The 18,979-nt window shown below is 35.9% G+C and overlaps 1 pseudogene; it reads left to right on the forward strand.

The window, feature by feature from the left end:
- Positions 1-4,034: 4,034 nt before the first annotated feature.
- The window catches only part of LOC143888966 (cytochrome P450 78A5 pseudogene), a 29,712-nt pseudogene continuing 14,767 nt past the window's right edge, over positions 4,035-18,979 (forward strand).

Below are 18,979 nucleotides of genomic sequence, written 5' to 3' on the forward strand. Positions count from 1 at the left end.
TCACCATATGGGGGTACGTAGGTAGCCTGGCCAATCCAGGTTCGGTCGAAACCTTGAAAACCAAAATCAAATCCCGTCCTTTTGAACCCTAACCCACCAAGAAAGTCTTTCTAGTGCAACAAGCAGAGGTTCAAAGTAAAAATAAAATAAAAATGAGGGAGTCTGAAGACCCGCTAGGTTGAAAACCTGAAAGGGCGGCCTAGGCAAAATTTAGGGTCATTCACCCGCTAAGTTGACAACCAAAGGCCGACTTAGGCAAAAGTTAGGGTACAGAGCCCGCTGGACCGAAAACCCGAAAGGGCGATCTAGGAAAAAGATAGGGCACGCGGTCCGCCAGATTGAAAACCTGAAAAGGCAATCTGGTCATTGGCAATGACTTCCTGCAATGCGCGAATCAATGAGGCAGAGGAAGAATCTTCAGTCACAGCAAAATCTCAGAGTTCAAGTTGCGCTGGCAAAGCTTACTTTGACACTCCTCTAAACTAGGGGCATTGAAACCGAGCAATCCGAAAGGGATATTAACCTCAATGGAAACACCGAATGAGGAGAGTAGTGCCTCTTGACACGGTATTAGAAATACTCTAAGAGTGGCTAGGCCATACCCTTAATAAATAACACATAAGATCCAAGAGTGAGTAAAAAAAAAATGAATGAGTCGAGTCCCTAGAGCAATAGGAGTTTTCTTTGGTTGAGTCTTTTGAAATCTATTCCTCCTTTTGTTCGTTTTTCCTTCCTTGTGAAGTCAAAGTCATTGGCGTTGAAAGAACGACAGCACGCCCCCCAAACGATAAAGAAAATTCAGAGTAACTCCTGGTTTAGGTATCAGAAGGGGCAAGAGACATCCTAGTCAAACCTACCAGAGACCTTAAGCCTCCAGAAGCGAGCAATGCCAGAAAGAGATTCTCAGACTCAGCCATCATGGTGATTGTCCTACTCTCTCCATACCAAAAAAAAAAAAAAACCTTTGCAACCTCAAGCCTTCCTAAAGCAAAGCATCTTTTCTTCAACCATCATTGTTCCGCCTCCTTAAGACCCTTGTCATGAAAGTACAATACACTAGGGGCATCTTTTATGACTTGCGTCATAAAAGATATCAGGCACACAAAGGCAATCAGTGTCAATATCTCCGGCAAGTTGAGATGAGAGAGGCATGAGCACATCTCGAGTCAAGCCTCCAAATCCCCAACCGAGTCAACTCCCAGCTGAGTCAACTCCCAGCTGAGTCCGCACTCTAACAAAATCTACTCCTTAGCGAAATCAGTATCTCCAGCTGAGTCCACTCTCAAATACAGTGAACTCTCCATCAAAATCAATCCCTCAGCAAGTCATCCAAGTCTTGTTCTCAGCAGAGAGCACGCACTCCTAATTTCTCTTGGCAAGAGATGATCAATCAATCCCGAATGGAATCAATCAAAATCCTTTTCTCAATTCGAATCTACACAAATCATATCTTCTTTGATTCCCGTCTCGCTGACCTCCAGTCCCGCTGGCCGTGTCTCATTCGCAGACAGGTCAACTTCGCGGACAGGTCAATTTCGCAGATGAATCAAAATTTTCCTTAGTTCCTGTCCCGCTGACCCTCAGTCTCGCTGGCCGCGTCTCATTCGCAGACAGGTCAACTTTGCAGACAGGTCAATTTCGCAGACAAGCTCCTTTCATCGGGCCATCAAGGCCGATCCTTATTGATTTCTGTTTCGCTGACCTCCAGTCCCGCTGGCCTTGTCTCATTTGCAGACAGGTCAATCTCGCAGACGAATCAAAATTTTCCTTAGTTCCCGTCCCGCTGACCCTCAGTCTCGCTGGCCACATCTCATTCGCAAACAGGTCAACTTCGCAGACATGTAAATTTCGCAGACGAGCTCTTTTGATCAGGCCATCAAGGCCGATCTTTATTGATTTCTGTTTCGCTGACCTCTAGTCCCGCTGGCCGTGTCTCATTCGTAGACAGGTCAATTTCGCAGACAAGTCAATTTCGCAGACAAATCAAATTTTCCTTAGTTCCCGTCCCGTTGACCCTCAGTCTCGCTGGCCGCGTCTCATTCGCAGAGAGGTCAATTTCGCAGACAAGTCAATTTCGCAGACAGGCTCTTTTGATCAGGCCATCAAGGCCGATCTTTATTGATTTCTGTTTCACTGACCTCTAGTCCCGCTGGCCGTATCTCATTCGCAGACAAGTCAATTTGGCGGACGGGTCAATTTCGCAGACAGGCTGTATTCAACCGCCTTCCTAAGGCATCCTTTCCAAAGTCCTTTGCGGCATTCTTTTCAAAGTCCCCTGCGGCATCATTTCCAAAGTCCCCTGCGGCATTCTTTTCAAAGTCCGCTGCGGCATCATTTCCAAAGTCCCCTGTGGCATTCTTTCCAAAGTCCCCTGCGGCATCCTTTCTAATGTCCCCTGCGACATCCTTTCCAAGGTCCCCCGAGACACTCCTTCTAAAGACCCCTGAGGCATCCAATCCGGGTAAGACCCTTGACGCATCTGACCCTTCAAGAATTCAATCTTCACAAAATCATTTTCTTTATGTTTTCCTCCTTTACCCAAATTTTCGGGGCAGGTCAAAATGCGTCGTCCTTTTGGCTTTGGCATTCGTGCGACAAGCACCCTCTGCCAAAGATTGAATAAATCCCGAAATCTGTAGACACCCCATTTTGACCTGACCCAAATTTCCCAAAAATTGAATAAATCCCGAAATTTGAGTCCCGAGACCAAATTCGAAGTCCTTCAGAATCAAGTTTCAAGTTTGCGAATCAATTCTGAAACCAATTCCCGAGATCGAATGAAAGTTCTAAAAACTGACCTCTAATTGCAAAAGAACCTGGAAAATCCGAAAATGCCCATTTGGAGACCATTTTTTCGAAATATTCTGAAAGCCTGAGTAATCCTCGAGCCCCATTGATATCATCCATTCAATTGCCCTTGATCTTATCCCTTTAGTTTTTCTGATAACTTGGAAAAATTTCTCCGAGCTTTGATATTAACACTCCTTCGTTTACATCCCTAAGCTCCAATTCTTACCCGCAACTTCACTTTGATATTTTTACTGACTCGCATTGTCCGTTTGTACACAAGAATGTTGCCCAAAAGGTTGTTACCATTCTCAAGAGCGTGCCTGTAAATTTTCAGCAAGGGGCGGTGAGATATCCAGCGAAGAGGTGCCAATACCAATTCTCATATGTGATTAAGTAAAGAGGAAAAGACCAAACAAGAGTGTGACTATCAAAATGAGGATGTGTGGAAATTGACACACCCTTTTGCTAATAAAAGCCCTGAATTAGGGTTTGCAGAAAGGGGGGAGGGGTTCCTCATGTGGGCTTCTCCCAACAGGGGAGCCGGATAGGGGCAGCCACCAAGAGAAAATCAGAGAGAAGAGGATTTTCTGCAGAGAGAGAGAGAGAGAGAGAGAGAGAGTGAGAGAGAGAGAAAGAGAGAGAGAGAGGAGAAGAAGGAACCACCGTCTTCTCAGGCCATCCTAGCCGGAATCCGGTAAAAATCCAAGCCGCCATCAACCCCCATCCTCATTCTCAAATCCATTTCGGTTGTCTTCTCAGACCTTCCAAACCGGAATCCGGTAAGAATGGGGGCCACCATCGAACCCTCCTCCATAGAAACCCACTTCATCTTCTTCACCCTCTTCTCAAACCACCATCTATGTAACCCATCACCACCTCTACACCACCACCTCTAGCCACCGCCGGCCACCCAAACCCATTTCATTTTTTTTTATCTTTGAAAACCCATGACCTTCTCCGACCTCTTCCTCTCCCGCGCCTTCCTCTCCCGTGCCTCTCACCTACACCAAAACCACTTTTCTTCTTCACTAAAAACCCATTCCTCTCTCCAAAATCCTTCTTCTAACAACCACCAAATCATCAAAAACGCGCTAAAGAATCGTTCCCAGAATCACCCAGATTGAATCAGCCCATTCATACACAAATCCTCATCAGAAAACCATAATTTCTCTCTGTTTTCTAACTACCCAAATACCCATTTCACTAGAAAAAAAGCAGTTTCTAGTTTTACATTGTCTTCTGATATGGATTCCACTTTCATTCTCCCCTTTCTCCCAAAAACAGTATTTGGGTTTGAATTCTTAGCCTTGTCTCTGTTTTTTGGTGCTATGTTTTTCCTCTGTTTCACTCCTGGTGGGCTTGCTTGGGCTCTTGCCAAAGCCCGAGGCCGTACTGCGATTCTCGGCCCATCAGGTCTCCCATTTGTGGGCCTTCTCTTTGATTTATCTAGTTCTTTCGCCCATCGGACCCTCGCCAAAATTGCTACCACCATTGATGCTGTTCATCTTATGGCCTTCTCTGTTGGGTTAACTCGATTTGTAATTTGAAGCCATCCTGAAACTGCGAAAGAGATTTGAAACAGTTCGGCTTTCGCGGACCGGCCTGTTAAGGCTTATGAATTGCTCTTTCATAGGGCCATGGGTTTTGCTACTTATGGTGTGTATTGGAGGAATTTGAGGAGAATTTCAGCTGCCCATTTGTTTAGTCCGAAGAGAATCGCCGGTTTCGAGGCATTTCGGATTGAAATTGGGGGTAAAATGGTTGATGAGATTGGGGTTTTGATGGGAAAGAGAGGGGAGGTTGAGGTGAAGAGGATTTTTCATTGTGGGTCTTTGAATAATGTGATGATGAGTGTTTTTGGGAAGTGTTATGATTTTGGGAGAGATGGTGAAGGGTTTGAATTGGAGGGGATGGTTAGAGAAGGGTATGATTTGCTTGGGACTTTTAATTGGAGTGATCATTTTCCATTGATGGGTTGGTTGGATTTGCAAGGAGTGAGGAGGAGGTGTAGGAGTGTGGTTGGGAGGGTGAATGTTTTTGTTGGGAGGATTATAGATGAACATAGGAAGAAGAGAGTTGATGGGTTTTTGGGTGAGGATGGAAAAGGTGTTTTTGTTGATATTTTGCTTGGCTTGGAGGATGATAAGCTCAGTGATTCTGATATGATTGCTGTTCTTTGGGAGATGATTTTCCGAGGTACTGATACATCAGCTATCCTCCTGGAGTGGATTCTAGCAAGAATGGTCCTACACCCAGATATTCAGTCCAAAGCCCAATCTGAAATTGATGCTGTTGTGGGAGAGTCCCGACCCGTATCTGATTCTGATATAGCAAACCTCCCTTATCTTCAATCCATAGTGAAGGAATCCCTTAGGATGCATCCACCTGGTCCCCTTCTTTCATGGGCCCGGCTTGCAATCCATGACACTCACATTGGAAAGAATTTCATTCCTGCAGGCACAACTGCAATGGTGAATATGTGGTCAATAACACATGACAAGGCAGATATATCAGGTAATTGCCTAATCCTTTTCAGAGCTAGATTTTGCATCACAATGTTTTGATAATTGCACCAAGTCATATTAAACCTCGGTAATGTTAATATCAAGACGAGAATGCTAATAACATAATTTTCGAAACATGGTTGTGTTAATGTTGTTTCCCCAAGGTATAGGAGGTTGATATTTGTATGATTCGGTGGATATACCTTGTTTTGGGGAGTGCGCCAAACTCAGTTAGAATTACCTCGTTCAATAAGAGCACTAAGCTCATTTGCCCCCTGTCAGAATGCTTACGGCTCATTTGTCTTGTTTTGGGTTCCACTTGTCTAGTTCTTGCTCTAATGTCAATCATGGAATTTTAATTACTAGTGTCTCAAGACTTGCCACCTTCATTTATACCGGGTATCTCAGTCAATGTATTCTAAACGAGAATACTTACTATGTTTGTTGGAATATCTCTTATACTTGGCAAAAGAAGAAATTGTCGAATTACATCTCTGTCCGTGTTGTCTCTCCACTTGATCATGATGTAATCTATGGAAAAACTTATTGTAGCCTTTTCATTCACGTTCTACATGCCCCAGGAGATGACGGAATGATTCTTGAGCCAACCCTTTGCCCTTCACATCCTCTTTCCCTTCTTGGGATTCTTACAGGGTATAGGGGTTTTCCCTTCTTTCTGATGTCATCATTTCTTATGGGATTCAGGGGTTCCACCTTGTCTTCTTCTTGGAACTACTCTCTTCGCGTTCCTTGAGATCCCCTTCGGTTTCTGGGATTCCATCGATTTTTAGGGAACTTTCTCTCTCAGTCAAGGCGATGACGGAATGTTTCTTGAGCCAACCCCTTGCCCTTCCTATCGTTTTCCCCCATCTTAGGGTCTTCGCAGGATTTGAGGGGTTTCCTTTCTTTTCGGGATTATTCTTTGCACGTTCCTCGTGATCCTTTTCGAGTTTCGGGATTCCATCGATTTTGGGAACACCTTCTCTCGGGTTTAGGCTACAACGGACGGAAACCTCCTGAGCCAAAACCCCTTTCAACCAAAGAGATAAACAAAAACACATAAAAATCAAATAGTAAAAATCCAAAGACAACAAAAATCGTCAAAAACATCAAAAACATTTTTCGAAAAGCTGTTTCGAACTACGTTGGCTTGATCCCTTCCACAGGGTACGTAGGTAGCTTGGGTCCACCCAAGTTCAGTCAAACCTTTTTAATAAACATTTTTCAAACGTTTTCAAGCATTTCAAAACAAAAACAAAAATGGGCAAGGATGATGATCGCCAGGTCACTCGGAGTCCCCTTTTCATTCCATTTTCAATTTCGATCGCGATTTTCCCGTTTTCATCGGTTTTCCGACGTTTTATCGAGTTTTGGGACGGGCGATGACGTAGCGTGGTCCCTTCACAGGGATTGTCATCGCTGAGCCCAACGATAGGTCCTGACGATCGCGAGACTTGTCCGATCTTCAGCAGATTAGAATCGCTGGGCTTGATTCCTTTTGAATCGCCCTCTGAGCCTATCGTGTGTTCCATTTTCTTTTTCCTGGCAGTTTTTGGTTCTCGCATACCGTTGATTTCCTGATTTCTTTCTTTTCTTGCACCTTTTAGCTTGCTGGGTGCTTATCTGAAATTTCTTATGCATTCTAGTTTGTTTGTTTGTTCTTCTAGCGTGCGATCGATTGCCATTTTCTTAGTCTTATCTCTTGCATAGGCTCGCATGCTAGTGTATTTATTTTACTCCTTTGATTGCTTAGCTATAGCGTCTGTCCATTCGTCTTATCTTGATTATCTGTCTAGATATAGATCTTTACTGCTTTCCTTATCTTATTATATCTATCATTGTCTGTTTAGTTATAGCTCTGCATGTGGTTGTTTACTGCTTTCTTAGATGTGATGAGTTAGGATTTGGATGTTCATTTTCTTCGCCCATTCCCGGGTCATGCATGCTTAGATAGACGTTTTCTCGGGGATGATTGTTTCCATTTCACATGATTTTTGCCCAAGACTCTTCAAAGTTAATTAAAAATGGCATAAGAGACCAAGTACTTGTACTTGGGCGAATTGGGGGTGCTCTTCAGATCTTCCTCATTCGTCACCAGGCACGGACCTTTGCATCTCTGGTTATCCGTTGCAACAGAGTATTTCATGGGATCTAGGGCCCATTTCCTTGGATGGCGACTCTTCTTTGTTATAGGTACATCTTGGTTCCGGGCTAGTCCTTGAATCGAGGGGTATCTCATTTATATCGCCACCCATGCTGTGAGTGGCATCATTTCGAGAGTTCCTTGGCAGAGCTCTCTTTCACATTTCTGAAGGTCTCAGAGGATTGAGAGGGGGATCTCACGTCCCTCGTTCACTGTCCTCTCGGGGTCGGGGTCCACACCTAGTTTTGAGATGAGGATGAGATTATATTAAATCTTAGATTTAGTTGAGAAATTATGAAGATTGAAAAAATAGAAAATTTCTTATTTTAGAAACTTTATAAAACATCCATCTTTTAGACATAAGAAACCATACAGATGGTGTCAATGTGCTTTTAGCTAAGTTTTGAGATGAGGATGAGATGGTATTGAAGATTTGATTTTGTTGATGGAGGGTGGAGATTGAAAAAGTAGAAAGTTTCTTATTTTAGAAACTTATAAAACATCCATGTTTTAGACATAGGAAATCCTAGAGATGGTGTCAAGGTGCTTTTAGCCAAGTTTTGGGATGATGATGAGATCGAATTGAATCGTAGATTTAGTTGGTGAAGGACGGAGATTGAAAAATATAAAGTTTCTTATTTTATGAACTTTATAAAACATCCATCTTTTTTATAGAGGAAACCCTAGAGATGGTGTCATGGAGCTTTTAGCAAAATTTTGGGATGAGGATGAGATGATATTGAATCTTTGATTTAGTTGATGAAGGATGGAGATTGAAAAAATAGAAAGTTTCTTATTTTAGAAACTTTTAAAACAACCAACTTTTTTACATATGAGACCCTAGAGACGGTGTGAAGGAGCTTTTAGCCAAGTTTTGGGATGAGAATGAGAGAGTATTGAATCTCAGATTTAGTTGATGACGGATGGAGATTGAAAATTAGAAAGTTTCTTATTTTAGAAACTTTATAAAACAACAATCTCTTAGACATAAGAAACCTTAAAGATAGTGCCAAGGTGCTTTTAGCCAAGTTTTGGGATAAGGATGGGATGGTATTGAATCGTAGATTTTGTTGGTGAAGGATTGAGATTGAAAATTAGAAAGTTTCTTATTTTATAAACTTTATAAAACATCCATCTTTTAGACATAGGAAACCAAATAAATGGTGGCAACGAGCTTTTAGCCAAATTTTGAGATGAGGATTAGATGGTATTAGATTTTAGATTTAGTTGATCAAGAATGGCAATTGTAAAATAAAAAATTTCTTCTGTTAGAAACTTTATAAAACATCAAAAATAGAAAACCTCATAAATGGTGTGAAGGAGCTTTTAGCTAAGTTTTGATATGTGGATTAGATGGTATTGAATCTTTGATTTATTTGAACAAGGATGGAGACTGAAAAAAAAATGTTTCTCATTTTAAAAACTTTATAAGACACCAATCTTTTAGAAATAGAAAACCCTAGAGATGGTGTCAAGAAGCTTTTAACCAAGTTTTGAGATGAGGCTGAGGTGGTATTGAATCTTAGATTTTGTTGATAAAGGATGAAGATTGAAAAAATAGAACGTTTCTTATTTTAGAAACTTGGTAAAACATTCATCGTTTAGAAATTAGAAACCCTAGTGATGATGTCATCGAGCTTTAAGCCATCTTTTGGGATGAGAATAAGAGGGTATTGATTCTTAGATTTAGTTGATGAAGGATGGAGATTGAAAAATTAGAAAGTTTCTTATTTTAAGAAATTTATAAAACATCCATCTTTTAGACATAGAAAATCCTAGAGATGGTGTCAAGGTGCTTTTAGCCAAGTATTGGGATGAGTTGATTGTATTGAATCGTAGATTTAGTTGGTGAAGGATGGAGATTGAAAAATATAAAGTTTCTTATTCAAGAAATTTTATAAAACATCCAACTTTTTAGCATAGGAAACCCTAGAGAAGGTGTGAAGGTGCTAATAGCTAAGTTTTCAGATTAAGATGAGATGATATTGAATCTTTGATTTAGTTGATGAAGGATGGAGATTGAAAAAATAGAAAGTTTCTTATTTTAGAAACTTTATAACACATCCATCTTTTAGACATAGGAAACCCTAGAGATGGGGTCATGAAGCTTTTAGCTAAGTTTTGAGATTAGGATGAGATGTTATTGAATCTTAGATTTAGTTGATAAATGATGAAGATTGAAAAATAGAAAGTTTCTCATTTAAAAAACTTTATAAAACATCTATCCTTTTGACATATGAGACACTAGAGAACGTGTGGAGGCGCTTTTAGCCTAGTTTGGGATGATGATAAGATGGTTTTGAATGTTAGATTTAGTTGATCATGGATGGGGATTCAAAAAATAGAAAGTTTCTTATTATAAAAACTTTATAAAACTTCTATCTTTTAGACATAGGAAACCCTAAAGATGATGTCGACGAGGATTTAACCAAGTTTTTAGATGAGAATGAGAGGGAATTGAATCTTAGATTCAGTTGATGAAGGATTGAGATTGAAAAAATAGAAAGTTTCTTACTCTAGAAACTTTATAAAACATCAGTCTTCTAGACAAAGTAAACCCTAGAGATGGTGTCAAGGAGCTTTAAGCCAAGTTTTGAGATGAGGATGGGATGGTCTTGAATCTTCGATTTCGTTGATGAAAGATGGAGATTGAAAAAATTGAAAGTTTCTTATTTTAGAAACTTTATAAAACATCCGTCTTTTAGACATAGTAAATTCTAGAGATGGTGTGAAGGAGCTTTTAGCAAAGTTTTGAGATGAGGATGAGATGATATTGAATCTTAGATTTAGTTGATTAAGGATGGAGACTAAAAAAAGAGAAAATTTCTTATTTTAATAACTTTATAAGACATCAATCTTTTAGGCATAAGAACCCCTAGAGATGGTATTAAGGAGCTTTTAGCCAAGTTTTGAGATGAGGATGAGAGGGTGTTGAATCTTAGATTTAGTTGATAGATGAGGATGTGATGATATTGAATCTTAGATTTAGTTTATAAAGGATGGAGATTGAAAAATTAGAAAGTTTCTTATTTTAGAAACTTTCTAAAATATCAATCTTTTAGACATAGGAAACCCTATAGATGGCATCAAGGTGCTTTTAGCGAAGTTTTAGAATGAGCATGAGTTGGTATTGAATCGTAGATTTAGTTGGTGAAAGATGGAGATTGAAAAATAGAAAGGTTATTTTTTTAGAAACTTTATAAAACATCCGTCTTTTAGACATAGGAAACCCTAGATATGGTGTGAAGGAGGTTTTAGCTAAGTTTTGAGATTTGGATGAGATGATATTGAATCTTTGATTTAGTTGATGAAGGATGGAGATTGAAAAAATAGCTTATTTTAGAAACTTTATAAGACATCAATCTTTTAGACATAGGAAACTCTAGAGATTGGGTGAAGGAGCTTTTAGCTCAGTTTTGAGATGAGGATGAAATGCTACTGAATCGTAGATTTAGTTGATAAATGATGAAGATTGAAAAAATAGAAAGTTTCTTATTTTAGAAACATTATAAAACGTCTATCTTTTAGACATAAGAAACCTTAGGGATGATATCAACGAGATTTTAACCAAGTTTTAGGATGACAATGAGAGTGTACTGAATCTTAGATTTAATTGATGAATGATGGAGAATGAAAAAATAGAAAGTTTCTTATTCCAGAAACTTTATAAAACATCAATCTTTTAGACTTAGTAAACCTTAGAGATGGTTTCACGGTGCTTTGAGCCAATTTTTGGGATGAGGATGAGATGATATTGACTCGTAGATTTTGTTTGTGAAGGATTGAGATTGAAAAATAGGAAGTTTCTTATTTTATAAACTTTATAAAACATCCACCTTTTAGACATAGGAAACCCAATAGATGGTGTCAACGTGCTTTTAGCCTAGTTTTGAGATGATGATTAGATGGTATTGAATTTTTGATTTAGTTGATCAAGGATGGAGATTGTAAAATGGAAAGTTTCTTATTTTAGTAACTTTATAAAACATCAATCTTTTAGACATAGGAAATCTCATAAATAGTGTCAAAGAGCTTTCAGCTGAGTCTTGAGATGAGGATTAGATGGAATTGAATCTTTGATTTATTTGAACTAGGATGGAGATTGAAAAAAAAGAAAGTTTCTTACTTTAGAAACTATATAAAACAACTATCTTTTAGACATAAGAAACCCTAGAGATGGTGTGAAGGAGCTGTTAGCCAAGTTTTAAGATTAGGCTGAGATGGTATTGAATCTTATATTTAGTTGATAAAGGATGGAGATTAAAAAAATAGAAAGTTTCTTATTTTAGAAGCATTGTTAAACATCCATCATTTAGAAATAAGAAACCCTAGTGATGATGTCAACGAGCTTTAAGCCATGTTTTGGGATGAGCATATGAGGGTATTGAATCTTAGATTTAGTTGATGAAGGTTGGAGATTGAAAAATTAGAATGCTTCTTATTTTAGGAACTTTAAAAAACATCAGTCTTTTAGACATAGGAAACCCTAGAGATGGAGTCAAGGTGCTTTAAGCCAAGTTTTGGGATGAGAATGAAATGGTATTGAATCTTAGATTTAGTTGATAAATGATGGAGATTGAAAAATAGAAAGTTTCTTATTTTAGAAAATTTGTAAAACGTCTATTATTTAGAAATAAGAAACCCTAGTGATGATATCAACGAGCTTTAAGGCGTGTTTTGGGATGAGCATATGAGGGTATTGAATCTTACATTTAGTTGATTAAAGGATGAAGATTGAAAAATTAGAAAGCTTCTTATTTTATGAACTTTATAAAACATCAATCTTTTATCTATAGGAAACCCTATAGATAGAGTCAAGGTGCTTTTAACCAAGTTTTCGGATAAGGATGAGGTGATATTGAATCTTATATTTAGTTGATTAAGGATGGAGTTTGAAAAAATAGAAAGTTTCTTATTTTAGAAACTTTATAAAACATTAATTTTTTAGAGTTAGTAAACCCTAGGGATGGTGTCAAGTAGCTTTTAAGCAAGTTTTGAGATTAGGGTGAGATGGTATTAAATCTTAGATTTCGGTTATAAAGGATGGAGATTGAAAAACTAGAAAGTTTCTTTTTTTAGGAACTTTATAAAATATTAATTTTTTAGACTTAGTAAACCCTAGAGATGGTGTGAAGGAGCTTTTAGCCAAGTTTTGAGATTAGGGTGAGATGATATTAAATCTTAGATTTAGGTTATAAAGGATGGAGATTGAAAAACTAGAAAGTTTCTTACTTTAGAAACTTTATAAAATATCCATCTTTTAAACTATCAAAATCATAGAAATGGTGTCAATGGGCTTTTTAGCCAAGTTTTGAGATGAGGATGAGATGGTATTAAATCTTAGATTTAGATGAAGGATGGAGATTGAAAAAATAGAAAGTTTCTTATTTTATAAACTTTACAAAACAACCATCTTTTAGAAAAAGGTGACCCTAGAGATGGTGTGAAGGAGCTTTTAGCGTAGTTTTGGGATGTTGACAAAATAGTTTTGAATCTTAGGTTTAGGTTATCATGGATGGAGATTGAAAAAATAGAAAGTCTCTTATTTTAGAAACTTTATAAAATATCTATCTTTTAGACAAAGGAAACCCTAAAGATGATGTCAACGAGGTTTTAACCAAGATTTGAGATGAGAATGAGAGGGTGTTGAATCTTAGATTTAGTTGATGAGGGATGAAGATTGGAAACATAGAAAACTTCTTATTCTAGAAACGTTATAAGATATCATTCGTTTAGACTTAGTGAACCCTAAAGATGGTGTGAATGAGCTTTTAGCTTAGTTTTGAGATGAGGATGAGATGGTATTCAATCTTAGATTTGGTTGATGAAAGGTAGAGATTGAAAAATAGAAAGTTTCTTATTTTAGAAACTTTATAAAACATCCATCTTTTAGACATAGGAAACCCTAGAGATGGTGTCAGAAGGCTTTTAGCTAAGTTTTGAGATGAGTATGAGATGATATTAAATCTTAGAATTAGTTGATGAAGGATAGAGACTAAAATAGAAAGTTGAATATTTTAGAAACTTTATATGACATCAATCTTTTGGACATAAGAACCCCTAGAGATGGTGTCAAGGAGCTTTTAGCCAAGTTTTGAGATGAGGATGAGAGGGTATTGAATCTTAGATTTAGTTGATAAATGATGAAGATTGAAAAAATAGACAGTTTGTTATTTTAGATACTTTATAAAACATCCATCTTTTACACATAAGAGACCCTAGAGACGCTGTTAAAGAGCTTTTAACTATGTTTTGGGGTGAGGATGAAATGATCTTGAATCTTAGATTTAGTTGATGAAGGATGGAGATTGAAAAAATAGAAAGTTTATTATTTTTGAGATTTTATAAAACATCTGTCTTTTAGTTATAGGAACCCTAGAGAAGATGTCAACAAGCTTTTAGCCAAGTTTTGGGATGAGCATGAGAGGGTACTGAATCATAGATTTAGTTGATGAAGGATGGAGATTAAAAAAATTGAAAGTTTCTTATTTTTGAAACTTTCAAAAACATATGTCATTTGGACATAGGAAACCCTAAAGATGGTGTCAATGTGATTTGAGCCAAGTTTTGGGATGAGGATGAGATGGTATTGAATCATAGATTTAGATGGTGAAGGATAGACATTAAAAAATAAAAAGTTTCTTATTTTAAAAACTTAATAAAACACCCATCTTTTAGACATAGGAAACTTTATAGATGGGGACAACGAGCTTTTAGCCCTGTTTTTTAGATAAAGATTAAATGTTATTGAATCTTATATTTAGTTGATCAAGGATGGAGATGGTAAAATTGAAAGTTTCTTATTTTAGAAACTTTATAAAACATCAATCTTTAAGACTTAGGAAACCCTATAAATGGTGTGAATGAGCTTTTAGCTAAGTTTTGAGATGAGGATTAGATGGTATTTAATTTTTGATTTATATGAAGAAGGATGGAGATTGAAAAAATAGAAAGTTTCTAATTTTAGAAACTTTAGAAAACATCAATCTTTTATACATAGGAAACCCTGGAGATTGTGTCAATGAGCTTTTAGCTAAGTTTTGAGATGCTGATGAGATGATATTGAATCTTAGATTTAGTTGATGAAGGATGGAGATTGAAAAAAAATAGTTTTATATTTTAGAAACTGCATAAGACATCAATCTTTTAGACATAGGAAGTCCTACAGATGGTGTGAATGAGCTTTTAGCCAAGTTTAAAGATGAGGATGAGATGGTATTGAATCTTATACTTAGTTGATAAAGGATGAAGATTGAAAAAATAGAAAGTTTCTTATTTTAGAAACTTTATAAAACATCAAACGTTTAGAGATAAGTGACCCTAGACACGGTGTGAAGGAGCTTTTAACCATGTTTTGGGATAACGATGAGATGATACAGAATCTTAGATTTAGTTGATGAAGGATGGGAATTCTAAAAATGGAAAGTTCCTTATTTTAGAAACTTTATAAAACATCTATCTTTTAGACAAAGGAAACCCTATAGAATATGTCAACGAGCTTTTAGCCAAGTTTTGGGATAAGAATGAGAGGGTATTGAATCATAGATTTAGTTCATTAAGTAAGGAGATTCAAAATTTATAAAAATCCATCTTTTAGACATAGAAAACCCTAGAGATGGTGTCAATGAGCTTTTAGCCAAGTTTTGAGCTGAGGATGAGATCGTATTGGATCTTAGATTTACTTGATAAAGGATGGACATGGAAAAAATAGAAAGTTACTTATTATGAAAACTTTATAAAACATCATTCTTTTAGACATAGGAAACCCTAGAGATGTTGTCAACGAGCTTTTAGCCAAGTTTTGGGATGAGAATGAGAAAATATTGAATCTTAGATTTAGTTGATTTAGGATGGATATTGAAAGAATAGAAAGTTTCTTATTTTAGAAACTTTGTAAAACATACATCTTTTAGATATAGGAAACCCTAGAGATGATGTCAACGAGCTTTAAGCCAAGTTTTTGGATGAGAAGTAGAGGGTACTGAATCGTAGATTTAGTTGATGAAGGATGGAGATTGAAAAATTAGAAGTTTCTTATTTTAGAAACTTTCTAAAACATCAATCTTTTTGACATAAGAAACCCTAGAGATGGTGTCAAGGTGCTTTTAGCCAAGTTTTAGGATGAGATGGTATTGAATCGCAGATTTAGTTGGTGAATGCTAGAGATTGAAAAATAGAAAGTTCCTTATTTTAGAAACTTTATAAAACATCTGTTTTTTAGACATAGGAAATCCTAGAAATGGTGTCAAGGAGCTTTTAACTAAGTTTTGAATGATGATGAGATGATATTGAATCTTTGGTTTAGTTGAGAAAGGATAGAGATTGAAAAAATTGAAAGTTCCTTATTTTAGAAACTTTATAATACATCCATCTTTTAGACATAGGAAACTCTAGAGATGGCGTGAAGGAGCTTTTTGCTCAGTTTTGAGATGAGGATGAGATTGTATTGAATCTTAGATTTAGTTGATAAATGATGAAGATTGAAAAAATAGAAAGTTTCTTATTTTAGAAACTTTATAAAACATCCATCTTTTAGACATAAGAAACCCTATAGAAGGTGTCAAGGTGCTTTTAGCTAATTTTTTATATGAGGATGAGGTGATACTGAATCTTTGATTTAGTTGATGAAGGATATAGACTAAAAAATAGAAAGTTTCTTATTTTAAAAACTTTGTAAGACATCTCTCTTTTAGACAAAGGAACCCTCTAATGATAGAGTCGAGGAGCTTTTTGCCAAGTATTGAGATTAGGATGAGAGGGTATTGGATCTTAGATTTAGTTGATAAAGGATGGAGATTGAAAAAATAGAAATTTTGTTATTTTAGATACTTTATAAAACATCCATCTTTTACACATAAGAGACCCTAAAGATGATGAGAGGGTATTGAATCGTAGATTTTGTTGGTGAAGGATTGAGATTCAAAAATAGAAAGTTTCTTACTTTATAAACTTTATAAAACTTCCAGCTTTTAGACATAGGAAACCCAATAGATGGTGTCAACGAGCTTTTAGCTATGTTTTGAGATGAGGATTAGATGGTTTTGAATTTTAGATTTAGTTGATCAAGGATGGAGATTGTAAAATGAAATGTTTTTTATTTTAAAAACTTTATAAAACATCAATCTTTTAGACATGTAAAACCTCATAAATGGTGTGAAAGAACTTTTAGCTAAGTTTTGAGATGAGGATTAGATGGTATTCAATCATTGATTTATTTGAACAAGGATGGAGATTGAAAAAATAAAAAGTTTCATATTATATAAACTTTATAAAATATCAATCTTTTAGACATAGGAAATCCTAGAGATGATATCAACGAACTTTTAACCAAGTTTTGGGATGAGAATGAGAGGGTATTAAATCTTATTTTTAGTTGATAGAGGATGGTGATTGAAACAGAAAGTTTCTTATTTTAGAAACTTTATAAAACATCATTCTTTTAGACATAGGATAACCTAGAGACGGTGTCTAGGAGCTTTTAGCCGTGTTTCGGGATGAGGATGTGATAATATTGAATCTAATATTTATTTGATTAAGGATGGAGATTGAAAATATGGAAAGTTTATTATTTTAGAAACTTTGTAAAACATCCATCTTTTAGACATAAGAAACCCTAGTAATGACTTCAACGAGTTTTAAGCTAAATTTTGGGATGAGAATACGAGGGTATTGAATCTTAGATTTAGTTTATGAATGATGGAGATTGAAAAATTAGAAAGTTTCATATTTTAGAAACTTTATAAAACATCCATCTTTTAGACATAAAAAACCCTAGAAATAGTGTCAAGGTGCTTTTAGCCAAGTTTTGGGATAAGGATGAGTTGGTATTGAATCGTAGATTTAGTTGGTGAAGGATCGAGATTGAAAAATAGAAAGTTTCTTATTTTAGGAACTTTGTAGAACATCCATCTTTTAGACATAAGAAACTCTAGAGATGGTGTCAAAGGGCTTTTAGCTAAGTTTTGAGATGATGATGAGATGATATTGAATCTTTGATTTAGTTGATGAAGGATGGAGATAGAAAAAATCAAAAGTATCTTATTTTAGAAACTTTAAAAGACATCCATCTTTTAGACATCGGAAACCATAGAGATGGGGTGAAGGAGTTAGTATAAGTTTTGAGATAAGGATGAGATGGTATTGAATCTTAGATCTACTTTGTGAAGGATGAAAATTGAAAAAATAGAAAGTTTCTTATTTTAGAAACTTTATAAAACATCCATCTTTTAGACGTAAGAGACCTTAAAGACGGTGTGAAGGAGCTTCTAGCCATGTTTTTAGATGTATATGAGATGATATTGAATCTTTGATTTAGATGATGATGAATAGAGATTAAAAAAATAGAACGTTTCTTATTTTAGAAACTTTATAAAAAAAAAAAAATTTTGACATAGTAAATCCTAGAGAAGGTGTCAATGAGCTTTTAGCCAAGTTTTGAGATTAGGGTGAGAAGGTATTAATTCTAAGATTATGGTTGTAAAGGATGGAGATTGAAAAATAAGAAGTTTCTTATTTTAGAAACTTTATAAAACATCAATCTTTTAAACATAAGAAATCCTAGAAATTGTGTCAATGAGCTTTTAGCAAAGTTTTGAGATTAGGATGAGATAGTATTGAATCTTAGATTTAGTTGATAAAGGATGGAGATTAAAAATATAGAAAGTTTCTTATTTTAAAAACTTTATAAAACAACAATCTTTTAGACATAAGAGACCATAGAGATGGTGTGAAGGAGCTTCTAGCTTAGTTTTGGGATTATGATAAGATGGTTTTGAATCTTAGATTTAATTGATCATAGATGGAGATTGAAAAAATAGAAAGTTTCTTATTTTATAAACTTTATAAAGCATCTATCTTTTAGACATAGGATACCCTAGAGATTGTGTCAAGGGGCTTTTAGCCAAGTTTCGAGATGAGGATGAGTTGGTATCAAATCTTAGATTTAGTTGATGAAGGATGGAGATCAAAAAAATAGAAAAGTTTCTTACTTTAGAAACTTTATAAACCATCCATCTTTTAGACATACGAAACCCTAGAGATGGTGTCAAGGAACTTTTAGCTGAGTTTTCAGATGAGGATTAGATGATATTGAATCTTAGAGTTAGTTTATGAAGGATGTGGACTAAAAAAATAAAAAATTTCTTATTTTATAAACTTTATAAGACATCCATCTTTTAGACATATGAACCCGTAGAGATGGTGTCAAGGAGCTTTTAGCAAAGTTTTGAGATTATGGTGGGATGGTATTAAATTTTAGATTTAGTTTATATAGGATGGAGGTTGAAAAAATAGAAAGTTTTTTAGTGTAGAAACTTTATAAAACTCTTAGATTTAGTTGATAAATGATGGAGATTGAAAAAATAGAAACTTTCTTATTTTCTAAACTTTATAAAATAATCATCTTTTACACATAAGCGATCTTAGACATATAAACTATTAATCTTTTAGACTTAGTAGCCCCTAGAGATGGTGTAAATGAGCTTTTAGCCAAGTTTGGAGATGAGGATGAGATGGCATTGAATCTTAGATTTTGTTAATAAGG

Source organism: Tasmannia lanceolata, unplaced genomic scaffold (assembly GCF_043159265.1).
Source record: "Tasmannia lanceolata isolate RefF3 unplaced genomic scaffold, GAP_Taslan_0.1 ptg000012l, whole genome shotgun sequence".
In the NCBI taxonomy this organism is placed as follows: Eukaryota; Viridiplantae; Streptophyta; class Magnoliopsida; order Canellales; family Winteraceae; genus Tasmannia; species Tasmannia lanceolata.